Genomic DNA, 13685 nt, shown 5'->3' on the forward strand with positions numbered 1-13685 from the left:
TTCACTGTTTTATATATTTTGTTATTTTGGTCTGCATTAAAGTCATCTATGTTATTAAATTGTTTTAATATTTGTTTCAGTTGATCTGGGTGATGGTTTGGATACGTATCGCTTTTGGAATCGTTCTATCTGGCCTCCATTCCCATCCCCCCCCCCCCCTCACGATCCTGGGTTGGTTTGGTTGAGTCCACATTTACGTTCGATCTATTTTCATAACAAAACAATTAATATTCTATTTATTTTTTAATTTTGGGTTGCATGCACTAGCCCAGAGACAAAGTAACGTCCTCACGTTGGAATCACCATCATGGCTTCAACAGTTGCTGCGGTAGGTCGGGCTACAGTTTTACATTGTTTTGAGAGGTGACCAAGAAGAAGTACAAATTGGTGATTTAGTGGTCTCTCATTGTGGTACTTTAGCAATGTATTTTGGTGTCTTTTTAAGTCTTGGTAGATCAGAATGCACTCGAGAATAAAAGCTTTGCATTTTAAATGCCCATAACTTCACTCTGTAGTACGGTAGTCTATGAGCGTATCATTGTTTACATATTTGAATGGGCGGCCATTTTTTTCCTGAATCATCCCTCTGTATGGAGTCCTACATTTATATATACATATACATACATATATATTTAGCCATATGCGCAATTGTTGCATTATTGATAAATTGTTGAAATTTTAACCTTTTAAAAAAAACACAAGGTCTCTGTGTTTCCACAAAAACACAAGGCTCTATGCTATTAAAAGGCTAAGTATCCAGAAACATATGCTAAGTGATGATGCTCCGCAATTGCTGAGCTGCCCCGAATAGGTCAAAATGTAAAGGAAATGTTCCCCTACCTATCACACTGAAGCACAAACGACCCTGTGATTGGGTGGCCGGGGGGGGGGGGGGGAGTGTGAGGGGGCTGTTGGTAAGTAGCACCATCTCCTTGTTTTTGCCTGTACGTTGTGGAGGAACATATATACAGTATATATTTCTCATTTTTGCTGACAATCAACACTTGCAAAATAATTATGCACCTTAATGAAAGCAGCCTGCTTGCACAGAGAAGTCGTTTTCATGAAGGTGCATAATTTTTTTGAGCATGTGAAAGGGGCTTTAATTCTGCAAGGGGAAAAGATTGAAAACTTAAACAAAAGAGGTGGGTTTGGAGGGGGGGGAAGGAGAGAGTGCACTTATCCTTTAAAGAATGGTTAACTCGAAAAATACATGACAACGTGACTCAAAAAGGTGGATAAACATAGAGATTTGGCATCCACTGGCAATTCAATAAAGCAAAACATTCAATATGACAAGTGAACAAATATCAGGAATATTAACGTAGCTTATTAAAAACAAAAACAAAACTTAAACATTACAACGACAAATATAGGATAGAAAGAAGAGAGGAAAAAGACAAAAGGATAAAGTTAACCAACGATATGATACATAGCTGCTGTAGAGGGGGTTCAGCGTAGGGCTACAAGATTGCTTCCGCGGTTGCTGGACTTAGCAATGAGTAGCCGCTAAAGGAGACAGGACTTCATACTATACTTTAGAAACGAGGTGGTTACGAGGGGATTTGATTGAGATGTTTACAATAATGAAGGGAAAAGACAAAACAAGTGTAGACGTGTTTTTCAGCAGAATGTCTTACGATAGGACCAAGGGCCATAGCCTGAAAGCAAGGAAGATGATAGTTAGGACAGTATTAAGGCAGAGCTGTTTCAGTCTGAGGGTAATTAATACATGAAACTATCTCCCAAGAAAGGTACTGGCAGCATAAAGAGTACATAAGTTTAAATTGGAATTACATAGGTACCGAGAAGCATTGGATATAGAGGGGTACAGGGATATTGGCAGGACTTTAGGTGGCTTGCATGTGGATAGGTATCTAGTGTTGGTGTAATGCAGGCATGATGGGCCAAATGGCCTCCTCCTGCCCCAAAGTTCCTTGTTATTCCTTGTTCTAATTATGGGGGGGAGGGGGGAGGGGTGGTCGTCAATGTACCTGCTCATGTTGTGTTGTTCGTCTTTCGGCTGCTCCCATTAGGGGTCGTCACAGCGGATCATCCGTTATGATCTGCATACTGATTTGGCATAGGTTTTACGCCGGATGCCCTTCCTGATGCAACCATGGTCGCCTCTTACGACACAGGGATAAGGATTGGGTTTCGCCATGATTCCAGGCTGCCCTACACCCTCTCATAGCGCGGCCCAGTGCAGAGCTCCCGTCCTCAAGGGATCCTCCAACCCAAGCCTCCGAGTAGCCGGATTACAGGCGCACGCCACTACGCCCGTTGTTGTCAATGTTCCTGCTCATCTGCAGGAATATATTTACATTGCATCAAACACTTCTTGCATTTGTTAAACATGTAAATTGCCTTTAGCACAAATGATTGTCTAAGATGAGAGTGCAACCTTATAAGGGATGACAAGATCAACACAGAATTTAATGCACTCAGAGGTAACTATCACCATGTCATCCACCGACTCACCTGGGTTCAGTATTACACTCCAGTCTGTGCAACGAAAGCAAGCTCGCAGCTCGTTGGTGCTCCAAACATGCCGTTCCTTACTGATTGCTTTGCAACCTTTTCATTTTCTGCTTGTAGGAAGGAAGCAAAATCATTTTTGGTATAGTTGGAGTTTCCCTGCTGAGGACAAGCCTTCAGTTATTACATGTTAAGAGCAGCATTCAAATCTGATCTGTTAGTTTGACATCAGTTGTGTGGAAGGTGTATGTCCTTGGGGAATGTTGGAGGAGCATAAATCCACTGTTACATGCTTCCTGGATATATTGTTTTACAAATTTCTTTAAAATTGATGGATACACCGTCGGATCCACAAAATCCTCAACATTAATTTTTGCTCAATCAGGGGATGAAGCCTCAGGTTCATTCACCCCTAGAAGCGATCTGTTCACTTGCTGTTGTTACATTTGCTTGTGGTGGAATAGACAACTAGTACAAAATCAGATTAAGTTCTTTCAGTAAATAAAAGAGTTGAAACCGCAAACATCATCCATTTCAAAAACTAACATACATACTTTGTTCACTACTCATGGGTTATTACACCATCGAAAGGTCATGTACCTACATACATTCTCCGCCTTTAAGACATTTCCCAGAAGCCTCTGTCCCATCTCCTCTCACAATTTGATGAATTTTTTTTTCTAAATCCATTGCACTCTGGTATTCTAGTATTGTGGTGTTGTGCATAGACTGGATGCTAGAGGGTGCGATGAGGTAGAAGGAGTTCGGGGTGAGAGGTCAGGAGGTGCGCAGCGTAAAGCTTGTTACGCTCCGATGTTCGGTTGAATAAAACCGTTGGAGAATATTGAATTCCTCATTCTTGGAGTATTTTACGACACAACAAACTGGGGACGAAGATGAGATTGAATTTTAATCCACCAAGACCCTTTCTGGAAAACCCGGGTGAGCCTTCAATGCCCTTTACGGCCTGAACTCGCGTCTTTGAAAACTACTTGCTGGCGATACAGGATAATGCACTCGCTGATGCCCGAAAGGACGCACTTTTGATACAGTGCTTAGGCACAGAAGGTCAGAGACTCTTCTATACCCTAACGGTAGCTGATAATAGCTACGAAATGGCACTTACCTGGCCTTGAAGATTAGTCTTGAGTTAATGTTGTGGCAGAACGATATAAATTTCGTCAAAGTGATCAGAAAAATGGCGAGTCTATGGAACAATATCTTGCTTCATTAAGGGAGATGGTCGTCACATGCGAGTTTGGAGAGCGGGCAGACGAAATGATCCGGGACCAGCTCGTCGAGAAAACAAACTCACCTCGCATTGGAGAACGTTTACTGCTAGAAATGGAACTGACGTTACAGAAGGCTATAACCGTGGCTCGAGGTAATGGCAGAGGCTCAGATCATAGGCCAAGACACTGCTAGCGACATACAGGCCGTACACCCTATTCAGACACAGGATTCGAAGAGCAGCAAGAGACCCTAATCACTGTGAGAGGGATGTCAGATGAGCGATCTCAACCGGCTCAAAGGAAAACACGTTATAGATGTGGATCTGCAAATCAACACAGCCAAATGCTATGGATGCCCAGCAAAAGATGCCCAGTGCAACAGCTGCAAATAGAGGGGACACTTTGCTAAAGTATGCCGGGGCTCCAAACAGGTTCACGAAGTGACTGTCCCCGACGTGAATGTGTTGAGTGTGGACAATGGGGCTCGAGATGCTGATAAGATAATGTGCAGTGTGCACTGTACAAGTTACTGTTGCTGGGGGAGATTCCATGGACATTGAACTACTGTTAGATACAGGCTCGGCAGCAAATCAAACCCCAGTCAAAAATGTCACAGGTGACAGCGTGGAGGGCATCCTGGGTTGTGCAAAGGCATTTATTCATCTCATTAAGAGGTGACCCAATGCGACTCCAGTCCAGCAAAAGCTGCGCCGTTTACCTTTGGCTGTGAGAGATGCTGTTTCGCAGGAATTGAAAAAGCTTGTTAAACCGGATGTAATTGAGCCAATCGAATCATCAGAGTGGGTTTCACCAATTGTCGTGATGATGATGATGATGATGATGATGATGATGATGATGATGATGATGAAAAACCAAGGGATTCCTCTGTGCGTGGATTTAAGAGAACCAAATAAAGCGATGGTGATTGACGGATATCCTCTTCAGCATATGGCGGAAATGTTTGCGGAGCTGCAAGGCGACACACTTTTCTCCACATTGGATCTGCAAAGTGCATACCACCAGGTTGTACTGCATGAGAACAGCAGGGACCTCAATGCCTTCATTACATATGAGGGACTGTTTCGCTACAAACGCATCCCTTACAGGCTCGCTTCAGTACAAAGCTGTTTTCAGAGGATGATGTCTGCCATTATAAAAAAAATCAACCTGGAGCTTGGTGTTACCTTGATGATGTAATCGTTTTTGTAGGGACTCCTGAAGCACATGACAAACACCTCAGAGTGGTACTACAGTGCATCGATGCAGCTCGACTGAAACTCAACCTTTCAAAATGCCACTTCAGACAGACAGAGCTGTCATTTTTAGGACATGTAGTGTCACACACAGGACTGAAACCTGACTCTGCCCATGTTGCTGCGGTGTCAGAAGCACCCCCACCGAAAGACGTGCAGAGCTTGCGTTTTTTTTCTCGGGCTCACATCATGGTATGCGAAGTTCATTCCTAACAATGCATCGGTCGTTGAACCCCTGAGAGAATTACTGTGGGGACCATCAACCATCTCCTGGTCAGTCAAAGCACAGCAACGTTTAGATTCGGTTATAGCACTGATTGTCAGCTGTCCAGCTCTCACTCTCTTAGATACAGAGCTACACACCATAGTGACAACTGACGCCTCCAATTATGGCCTTGGAGCGGTCCTGATGCAAATTCATGCTGACAAAATGGAGAAAACTATCGCATTTGTGTCACGAACGCTGACTGAATCGGAAGAAAATATTCCACGGGGAAAAATGAAGTGCTTGGATGCATGTGGGCGACAGAGAAGTGGAGGACTTATCTCTGGGGTAGACATTTCACTTTACACACTGACCACAGTCCTCTCACTACACTGTTTTCCATGAGAGGATTGGGAAGAGCTGGAATGCGTGTGGACGGATGGTCCGCATGGCTTCTGTCATTTAATTATGACATTCAGTACAAGCCTGGTTCTGAAAACGTTACAGCCGATTGCTTGTCTCGCCTTCAGATACCTACTTCAGAGCCCAGTCTGGAGGATGATGTTGAGGTTGTCAAATTCACGTCGACCTTCACTGTGATGACAGCTGAAGAATTCAAAACTGCCTGTATTTCCTGCCGCATTCAAACAAAATTCCGGGAATTGCTAACAAAGTGCTGGCCGAAAACGTCAAAAATTCCTGGATCCTGATCTCCTTCCTTACTTCAGATTGCAAACTGAACTGTCACTGCAAGAGGACTGCGTAATGAGAGATACTCACCACCTTCTTGTCCCGGAGGCGTTACAGCCTCATTTAATCAAATTAGTGCATGATACGCAGAAGAGCATAGCGAGGACAAAGCAACGGTTAAGAGATCTGTATTGGTGGCCGGGAATGGACGCGTATGTCGAGTCTGCAATCAAGGCATGCATTACTTGCCAGCAGCACGAGGAGACAGCTGTGACATACGCATCACCACTACAGCTGGTTACTTAACTGAATGCCGCTTTGGAGAAATTGGCAATCGACATAGTGGGGCCCTTTGATTCTGCATCACTGGATTGTCGTTTCGCTATCACTCTCATTGATTACTTTAACAAATGGCCAGAAATCACCTTCACCTCCCAGGTCACTTCCACTACAATGATCAACTTCCTGTCAACTGTCTTTATCAGAGAAGGTAAGCCAAAGGAATTGATATCTGACAATGGTTCACAATTCACATCTCAGGAATTTAAAACCTTTCTGAAAGACAGAGACATTACCCACAGGAAGTCAGCGGTGTACGACCCACAAGCGAATAGAGAAATTGAGCGATTCAACAGAAGCTTAAAGGAAAGCTTGCTCACTGCTAACATTGAGGGGAAAGACTGGAAAACATTTATAATGGACTTTCTTCAAACATACCGGGCAACTTGACATGCTACAACACAGCGATCACCTGCTGAACTGCTTCATGGGAGAGAGAAGCACACCAAGCTCTATGTATCTGGTTTGCAGATGCCAAAGCCCAACACAACATCACACAAAGACATGGCGCTCATAGTACAAGAGAAGCAGAACAAACAAAAGGTGTACACCAACAAACACCGTGGAGCAAAGGATGTGAACTTTGAATGTGGTTCCTTCGTCCGAGTGAGGAAACTTGGCGTCCTCCGAAAAGGACAATCCAAATTTTAGCGCCTCTCCAAGTTATGGAGCAAAGAGGATCTCACACGTATAAACTGTCCGACGGACGGATCTGGAATGCATCTCATTTAGCATCTGCCTGTCAAAGGAATGCAAGAGATGATGCCGAGCTACCACTCCTTCCTGACAACACCGCACCACCAGGGCAAGACACATCAGAATCTGGGCCGGTCGGCTGAGATGCCAGAATTCACAGACCTCCAGTCTGGACTCAAGATTATATGACGATATCATATAAAGTCCTTTGAGAATAAGAAAAGGAAGCCAATTTAAACTGTGGCCATGTTTATTATGACTTGTTTTATGGTTAATCCATGCTGTGGCAATTACTACATTTCAACTTCTAGTTAATTGATATTATTGTTGTCCACTGAGATACGGTATGCATGTGGTGGAAGAAAGGGGGATATGTGGTGTTGTGCATCGACTGGACGCTAGAGGGTGTGATGAGGAAGAAGGAGTTCGGGGTGAGCGGTCAGGAGGTGTGCAGTGCAAAGCTTATTACGTTCCGATGTTCAGTTGAATAAAACCGTTAGAGAATATTTAATTCCTCATTCTTGGAGTATTTTACGACACAACGAATATGGAGATATGCTCCTCTGCACTCGTGCAGGAACCTGACATTTGCACGTAGTTCATCACCTCCTCCAGTGAAGGTGGAAGGAGGTCATGTTTTCACCTCTGTCTGTCTATTTGTGTGCAGGATATCTCAAAAGGTTATGGACCGATTCGGGCAAAACTTGGTGGACATGTTATGTGTGTGCCAAGGATGAATTGATTCAATTTTGGTGAAGATCCAGATCCGGACACGGCAACTTTTTAAAGTAATTCTTTACCATTGAGAGATGGGGCCAAAAACGATATCTCAAAAAGTTGTGGATGAATTACCGACAAAACGGGGTGAATGAGATGGGGAGGTGACAAGAATAAGCCGATTCGAATCCACACTTTTTAATGCGTTGATAAAGACTGCCCTTCTTGCCCCTTTTTCCTCAGTCAAATTTCCTGCAGAAAGTTCTCGTAATTCTCGGTGTTATAATTGTGAGAACGTCCGCTCGAATCAAAGTTTTAAAATATGCTAAACCAACGCGAGGAGTTTGAGTAATGAAATGCATGAACTTGAAACTAAAGTTTGGAGCAAGGATTAGGATATAGTTGCAATCAGTGAGACTTGCTTTAATGAGGAGAGGAGTGGAGGACAGGACTGTAAGGCTACAATATGCATAGGTGTGATAGGAAAGGGTGTGGCAATAGGAGGGGTGTGGAAATATTGGTAAAATACAGCACTGCATCAAGTCAGGTCAGGAATCGGAGCATGCACCGGAGCAGTGAGCCACTGCGTCCATTTTCCGCCAGTACTCCAGGGGCCTCTGTCTGCACACCGCTCCACCCCCCTCCCCCTTGGCAGATGCCGAGCACATCCCAACCTCCTTGAGAAGCTGATCAACCTGCTGCAACCACGAGGCACGCTGTTGGCCCATTCGCCTCCTCCACTCACACGGCTCCCTCGCTGAGAGAATCTGGTGAGCAGGATCATCATCAAGAAAACGAGCCACACGTCCATACAGCCACAGCTGATGCTCATGAACGATACAGGTAGGAAATCTCATCTGAGTCTCTCACAGGAACTGCTTGTTGGACACAAAGTCTGACAAGCAATAGCCAAGGATTCTCCAAATAGACCTGGTACTAAAGGAGTTGAGTCTCCATCTCAGATCCCTGGTCAGAGTCCAAGTCTCACATCTGTAGAGGAAGACTGGAAGGACCAATGACTTATAGACTCAGACTTGTACTCCTGTATCAGTACCGACAGCGCCACGCCCCATGATCCAGTGAATGCATGACTCCCCAGGCCTGACCCAGACATCCATCCACCTCTGGCTCACAACATGCAGAGAGATGAATATTATAACTGCCATGGTAAGTGAATCTCCCCATGACCTCAACATCCTTGCCACAAACAGATACAGACAAGAAAGCAGCATCCATGATGTCATTGAAAGCCTGGATCTCAGTTTTGACCCAGGAAACAAGTAATCCCAAGCATTCCACCTCCTTTTTCAGCACCTGGAGGGCCTCCAGGATGATATCCAGCTTTTCCGCAAAGATGACTGCATCATCTGTGATATCAAAATCAGAAACCTTGACATTCCCAAACGATGCACCCCAGCTTGATCTCTCTGACATCCTCTCCATAATCCAGTCCATACAAGCGCTGAAAAGTGTAGGGACCAGTACACACCCCTGATGAACTCCAGTAACAACTGGAAATAAGTCAAAGATGGAACCACCACTTCTCACAGCACTCTCAGTACCAGAGTATATTTCACACATCAGATTGATCAGTTTTGGTGGCACCCCACGAAGACTGAGAATCTTCCAGAAGGCATCCCGATTTACTGAATCTAATGCTTTGCCGAGATCAACACATAGGCTGCAAGCAGCCCCTGCCGAAACTTTCTTCTGCATTCGGTGAGGACCAGAAGATCAATGATACGATTAATCATTGACCTCTTTGTTCTTTGGTGTAAAGCCTGACTCCTCTGGATGCTGGTGCTCAAGCAGATGGTGGCGAACCCTATCAAGAATAATTATCTGAGCAAAGCAAAAACCTTGCCCGGCACTGAGAGCAGCATCGGCCCTCGGTAGTTGTTGCAGTCTTGATGATCACCCTTCCCTTTCCAGAGAGGAACAACAAGGCCCCTCTTCCAGTCAGTTGGGATGATGCCTGTGTTCCAAACATAACACAGAACTGCATGCAATGACAGAAGTACAGAATTTCCACCAGCCTTGAGAAGTTCAAAATGGATGTCACGGATCCCCGGAGCTTTGACCCCTTTTCAAATGGTTCACCGCAGCCTGTGTTTTCCATAAACAAAGGAGGTTTACAGTTGATTGGTAGGTCAGCAATAGGCATAGTTACACCCCTGACATTCAACTCAACAGCTGACGGGTCAGCCTGGTACAGCCACTCAAAGTAACCGGTCCAGTGGGCCTTCAAGTCAGACTTCTCTGTCACGGGCCCACCACCCTCCACTCTAACTGCAGTACTCAGACGGACAGGCTTGGATGGACGCAATGCACAAATGGCCCTGTAATTAGGATGAGAATCACTTTATAATTGGATAATATTGTATCGAGAGTAAGGAATGACATTAAGGAGGTAATTAATATCGAGGATTCTGTGTGCATTGAGATTAGTGGTTTTTAAGTAACAGTAAGATACTTGGAGGATGTGTTTATATGGTTCCTGGTATGAGTGAGGAGCATGAGAAAGGAGTTCATGACGAATTCAGAAAGGCCTGTGGAAAGGGAAGTGTCTTGATTGTGGGAGATTTAAATTTGCGAGCGATAGATTGGGTCCAGGAATGGGGAAAGAGCAGAACTGAGGAGGATTTTCTAAATGTCATCGACCAGCCATGGGGAAAGCAGTTGTTTTTTTTCTTCATATTCACCTTCATTGATGCAATTTAGCCTTAATCTGCACAAAAGTGGTCATTAAATATTGTTGCAGACCCGGGGTCGGGGGCGAGAAGACCACGAGGGGGGGGGCAGGGGGGAGGGATTTACCTCGGATTCCCACCAGATTCTCTGGAATCGCAGACTGTCGCACAGGGATAACTCCATGATGCGGCAGGTCGCTAATCGACCGTGAATGCCAATAACTCATCCATGTGACTTAGGGTCCTCAGTCGAATGAATACCGGTTACCTAATGGTCACGTGATCTAATTACCGGGAGACACGCCTTGTTCAAACCGGATCACCTTTCCGGATCAGATGCAGGCAGGAAAAAAAAGAGGGTGGACTGCTTCGCGATCCACCTTTTATAAGCCCCAGGTGAAGTGTGGGGTGACGACCTAAAGCGACATGCTGTGACCCAATTCGTGCTTCCCTATTGGGCCATGGCGGTCACAGCCCTGCCCCTGCTAGGCTGCTGGGGCCAGAAGCGGTCTCATTCGCACATCCGGCGTGACACGGCTCGGAGCCATGCACCGACTCCTGAACCACCCCCTCCCCCCGTAACCTCCGTCCCTCGCCGCCCATCCTGCCATGTTCTGGCGACTGGACAAGGGTCATGTCGGTCCCGTGTGCCCATTCTGGGCATCCCCGGCGAGATGCAGTTGGTGCTGTTAACGTGCTTGGCTTGTCCCCGCATCACGCGGTCTGAGTGGCCTGGGCCGTGCAGCATGCCTCTGTTTGGTGGCAAATTGTATCGATGCGGAGGTACGAGGAGGCGTGGGATAATTTTTCCCATGTGCGGGAGATGTTGGTAGTCGAGATGGTGAGTTTTTGGTGAGTGAAGGGTGAGCAAGGAGAGACACCGTTGTAAATTGGTGCATAGATTTGAATGAAAGTGGTTTGTTGTTGTTGTGAATATTTCACAGGTGGCTGCTTGGTGCTGTTATTCATATCGTGTGTGTTTGCTTGCTTGCTTGATTTCATTTCATTTGATTTGTACCATGGATAAAAGGAAAGGGTTGAAATGGAAATCATGATTGAATGGAAGGTAGAGATATAATTAGACCTCGCTATAAGACCCACGCAACGCACTTCATCCCGTTAACCCACCAGACATGAAGGGAAGGTCTGACTGCATGCAGACTAATGAAATAACCGCCTAGGGATCACTGTATATTGGGTGCCATTGCCTTTGAGGCATGCGGTTTTGTAGAACCGCAACAATATCTTAATAACCAATCAATAATCGATAAAGCACCACCCTCCATGATAATAGCAATGTATGTGGGATAATACGGGTATATGGGCCATAGTAGCAGTAGGCCATAATACTAGCATGTTCGGTTAACAATGGTATTTTTGTTTAGAATAAGCATGTGAGGCAAGACTATGTGCTCTACGAGTGCCATTCTCGTTGAAGAAAGAATCCAGTGAAGAATTGGGAAGTATGGACCTGTTAGTTTGACTTGAGTTGTGGGGAAGGTGTTAGAGACGTTAACGAAGGAACAGATAGGGAACCATTTTAAAATATTCCCAAGTTAATTAAAGGTAGTCAGCACGGGATTACTAAAGGGAGATTATGTTTCATTTATTGGAGTTCTATGAGGCAGCGTCTGACTGGATGGACGAGGGAAGAGCAGTAGATGTAGCTGATCTAGACTTCCTAAAACCTTTTGATATGTCACCACATAGTAGGCTGTTGGTTAAGGTGAGGGTTTGTGGAGTGGCTGGTCAGGTAGCTAACTGGATTGGAAACTGGCTTCGTGATTGGAAGCAAAGAGTGGTTGTGAGTGGGAGAATATCCAGCTGGGAAGTTGCAAGTATCATGGGTACCTGAGGGATCCGTTTTTAGGATCGTTATTATTCCTAATTGAGAGAGTTGGGTTAAGAATAGGCTTCATGTTTATAGATGACATTAAGCTTGGAGGTAAGGTCAACAGCAGAAATGGGGTTGATCAGATTCCAAAAAGTCTGGATACCTTAATCAATTGGGTGAAAGATTGGCAGATGCAGTTAAACACAAAGAAATGTAAAGTGCTGCGGTTGGGTAAGAATAATGAAATATAGACTATATATGCAAGGGGCAGTCTTAGATTATGTAAAACAGGAGAAGTATCGGGGGGGGGGGGGGGTCATAATGAATGTGTGGGGTAAGTAGATGTTGCAATGCCAAGCAACCACAGTTAAAGCTAATTATAAGGTTTTAGGTTGTATTTATAAGGGGATAAATGACAAGTCAAAAGAGGTGGTGTTATTACATTAAAGGAATTTGGTGAGGCCTCATCTTGCAAGGGATGTGCAAGTGATTGGAAATGCTGCAAGATGCTCTTGTTGCTGTGGCACAAGTGAGCACTACTTTTCACAAAGAATGGTGCAATGATGCGAGATGGTCGCCAGGGGGCAGTGTACGTGTACAGTTTATGTTTAGTCTACCATACAATTTATTGTAGTCCTAATTTATCTGTTTATGCGAATAATCAAAGCAAGACCAAAGTTCTTTTTTTCTACTGTGTTAAACTTGAGAAAAAATACATTCTGAACTCACCAATGTAGTCATGTTTCCACCTGAGAAACAAGCAAGCAGGTAATATGTTGGTATACACCATGGTTTCAAAGCGACATACAATGTTAATTTATTGCAATGAATACATCCTAGTTGTGATCCGCAGGTAACACTTATCGTTATCACGTTTGGCGGCTTGGTGGTCCAGCTGGGGTCAAGTGAGTCCTGCCTTTTTCCACCTGTAATTCTTAAGATCATGTGAAACACGACAAGGATATAAGATGTGTTACACTGGAAATGTTGGGTGGTAGAAAGATGTGAGAAAGTTTTAATCATTTTGTTTAATTGATCTGCTTTTGATAAATCAGCAACGACGTTTCAACAAGCAGTATTGTCACATTTTAGCAAGTTTGTTACAAGATGGCCCAACATGATGAAAACTGAGGATGTGGTGAAGATGATGATTCACTGCATTGTGCTAATTGTGCAGAATAGCAGAAGGAATTATGTGTTGTCCACCATAGAAAACGGATCTTTATTTCTGTTATAAGTATTTCCAATTCCAAAAATTTTGGATGTTGACAAAATTGCTATTGCAAGAAAGAACTGGAATGCACTTGTTGGAGCACATACCTCCGCCAGGCTGAACAGTTTATGTTTTGTATCCCACTGATAGGCCAGATCTGGATCCGTACTTCAAGCAAAATCGAATCGGCTTGTTCTTGTCACTTAACCAACTCATCCACCTAGTTTCGTCATAATCCATTGATAACTTTTTGATACATCATGCTATGTATCGTTTTTCGCCTTATCATTCAATGGTGAAGAATCACTTAAAAAATTATTGGATTCGGATCTTCACCA

The 13685-nt window shown here is 44.4% G+C and overlaps 1 long non-coding RNA gene across 1 annotated transcript in view; it reads right to left on the reverse strand.

Moving 5' to 3' along the window:
* LOC147023135 (uncharacterized) overlaps nucleotides 1–13685 on the reverse strand; it is a 49479-nt gene that overhangs the window by 1130 nt on the left and 34664 nt on the right. The window contains exons 3-5 of the long non-coding RNA XR_015060044.1: nucleotides 12864–12883; nucleotides 2482–2588; nucleotides 1–2306 (exon numbers count right to left, since the gene is read on the reverse strand). The exon at nucleotides 1–2306 is cut by the window's left edge and continues 1130 nt beyond it. This is a non-coding gene — a long non-coding RNA (uncharacterized LOC147023135). The remainder of the gene's footprint in view (nucleotides 2307–2481; nucleotides 2589–12863; nucleotides 12884–13685) is intronic.

The sequence above is a fragment of the Eptatretus burgeri genome, chromosome 7 (assembly GCF_056783735.1).
Source record: "Eptatretus burgeri isolate ZD-2024b chromosome 7, Ebu_testis_v1, whole genome shotgun sequence".
NCBI lineage: Eukaryota > Metazoa > Chordata > Myxini > Myxiniformes > Myxinidae > Eptatretus > Eptatretus burgeri.